The 2,894-nt window shown below is 35.8% G+C and overlaps 1 long non-coding RNA gene across 1 annotated transcript in view; it reads right to left on the minus strand.

Annotated features, from left to right (window-relative positions):
- The window catches only part of LOC111378698, a 6,302-nt gene extending 5,480 nt beyond the window's left edge, over nt 1-822 (minus strand). Inside the window, exon 1 of the long non-coding RNA XR_002699900.1 lies at nt 589-822. This is a non-coding gene — a long non-coding RNA (uncharacterized LOC111378698). The remainder of the gene's footprint in view (nt 1-588) is intronic.
- Between the last annotated feature and the right edge of the window lie 2,072 nt (nt 823-2,894).

Genomic DNA, 2,894 nt, shown 5'->3' on the forward strand with positions numbered 1-2,894 from the left:
AAACAGTAAATATACCACCAAGTTTATGAACCTAATTGCGGTAGACGTCAAGTCAGGGGCAAAATCGTCCAACTTTTTCTGTAAAACCTGAAACGGAAAACAAACGATATCAGTGTGTTCAGGACGTCAAAATAAGTAAACTGCCCGAAAAAGCTCGCTGGAAGGTCCGCCACGCGCTGCCGCCGTCGCCGATCACTCTCCCCACCACAAGGAGCGCCTCAGTCTGCTGGTTATGGGTCCAGGTTCCATTTCGCCGAAAAGTCAATAGTTTGGTCGGAATTTGAATTTTTCAGATTCGGTCAGAAAATGGAGTAGCGATTTCCTTGCCGGTTTTGATCGATTTTTGGACAGATTTCACTCCTCCTAGCTCTGATACCAGTTTGTTGGGGATCCTAGGAGTTCAATCAACCAAAACATCAAACAATAGAAGAAATTCTAAGGCAAAACCAAGAAAATACGAAACCTGAAATAACACAACCCATATGGTCGAATCTGGACAGCTTCTGCTTCCTCCTTTCAGCAGCTTCTTCTCCTCCTTATGGCTGATTTTACAGGCTCAGGAACAGCCCTCCATGACTTGCAAATCACCTTCCAAGAGAGAGAGAGAGAAAAATCGGCAAAGAACCCACCACCTTCAAGCTAAAACCGAGAGACTATAGAGAAAGGAGAGGGAGTCGACTTAAGAAGGGAAGAAAAGGAAAGACCCATCCCTCTGCCAAAAAGGTGGGGAGCCTTATTGTGTCACCATCAATACCATCAAGTCAAAAACATCTCCCCCAAAATTAAATCCCGACCGTCGATCTTCATCCAATGGTCCACAAAAATCTGAATAAATGGAGTTAAAAGAACCATATTCTCACATATAATTATTAAAGGGTAATAAAATCTTCAAACCTACTCAATGATAAATTTCTTTTAATAAAAAATGAAATTACAGGTCAAATGTCACATCATTGACATCAATCATTTAACTTAGCTAGGTACTTATTAATTTTATATAATGCATGTCTACCAAATTAATTGACGGTTGATTAAAAAAAAATGTTAAACCCTAATTTTGAGGGCCTCCACCGTTCCGTCCCTAGAGATTTGTGAGGGAGGTAAATCGCGAGATGTGCCCCAACAGGTCAAGGAACAAGAGCTGTCTGTACACTGCACCTACAAAAAATCCAATTCCATGTCTCAGGAATCGAACCCTCACACTGCGACTGTCAGCAAGGCGTGAGATAACCTCACTCCTGTCTTTTGTACCATTGGACTATGCACCGGGAGGCAACGACTGATTAAAAACAAATAGCTTTGTATGTTAACTCTTGTTTGACAAGAATTAAAATCAAAATTTTATTTTATGTTAAAGTTATCATTTGATTTTATATTTTATGAATTTCACAACTTTCTAACCATACATCTCGTCAACTTTTGTCAAAATTTAATAAAAATTTTATTTTAGTCCCACCAAACAGGACTAATTGAGAAAGAAACACATTGACTCTAGATTTTATCAATTTGTACAAACACTGCTGATATCTTTCGTAAAGTGAACGGTCCAAAAATTAAAAAACAAAAACAGAAAAGTAAAATATTATATTATTATTAATATTCCATATCAAGCAACTAAAAATCATTTGTATCAAGAGATATAATATTAAATAAACCAGAATTAATTTAGATGTACATTCCTAGATGGTATTGTTGTTGACATTGTGTGAGTGGTCAGAATCTCGGCCATTAATTGTTTAAATAGTTATTAAAATCAATGTATAAGAAATTGTCAACTCACAAGAATGTCATCCATGATGTCATAGTTAATGCAGGGACAGATCCAACTACTGACCAGCCCACTCGGCCGCTTGTGCTGGATCCTCGGGGAACAAATATTTTTTGTTAGCAACAACTAAAGTATTTATATTATATAATTGATAATTCATTTTATATACAAACATTCTACGTAGTTGAGTTGGTTGGAGCTACCATAATCAGAGTGGAGCTCATGGGTTCGAAATTCTTTCAAAGCAATTTGTATTGCAAATTTTCTAATTCAAAAATTTTTACCAAAAGCAATGGAAAGGAAGCGATTCGAACCTTCTTTAAGATTGTTGAGGACTTGACCACTGTGGCACTATACAGATCCTGGCACTCAATGTAACAAAATTTTATATGTTCTTTAAAAAATTTAATGCAATTAAGATGATTCAAACATTTTCTCTTCTTTTGGATTATGCAAAGCTTGACAGCTGGGGTAGTGTTGAATTTTGTGAAGAATTTTGTTAACTTTTATCACAAAATTAATGTATCTGAATTTTTAGCAAAATAATTATTATATTTAATTTTAAATATTTTACTGCGATCGATGAAAATGATTAACCACCGTCCGTGCTCACTCAAAATGCTGGATTCGACCTGAGTTAATGTATATGTATACTAATATTTGACGAGAAACAATTTATTCATACTGTCTGATTCAATCTAGACATAAATGGCCCATGGTTGGTGGAAATTATTTAACTTTTTATGTAAAATAAAGATTCTGAAGACTTCTTTCTTTATAGGGGACCAATCAGTGAAACCAAATGAAGGACCCCCGCCTTTTCCATATATTTAACTTCCTCGCATGATGTTCCACGTATGCCGACCCTTTGATGGGAGAAATATTCAATCCCCACTCGCGCAATCACTTCCTTCAATGGACCATCCGCTTGTAGGATAAAAAGATTATAATGGTCACTAAATTTTTTCTCTACGTTTTAAATCGATCACTGTATACTTCAACTTAGGTCGAACTATTTCTATACTTATAAAATTGTTTTGTGATATTCATAGATTAGTACTGTCTATAAATTAACACATAAGCATGTGTAGCTATTGACATGGTTTTGTTGGAACCAATCTTATGT

The sequence above is a fragment of the Olea europaea genome, unplaced genomic scaffold, assembly GCF_002742605.1.
Source record: "Olea europaea var. sylvestris unplaced genomic scaffold, O_europaea_v1 scaffold1855, whole genome shotgun sequence".
Lineage (NCBI taxonomy): Eukaryota > Viridiplantae > Streptophyta > Magnoliopsida > Lamiales > Oleaceae > Olea > Olea europaea.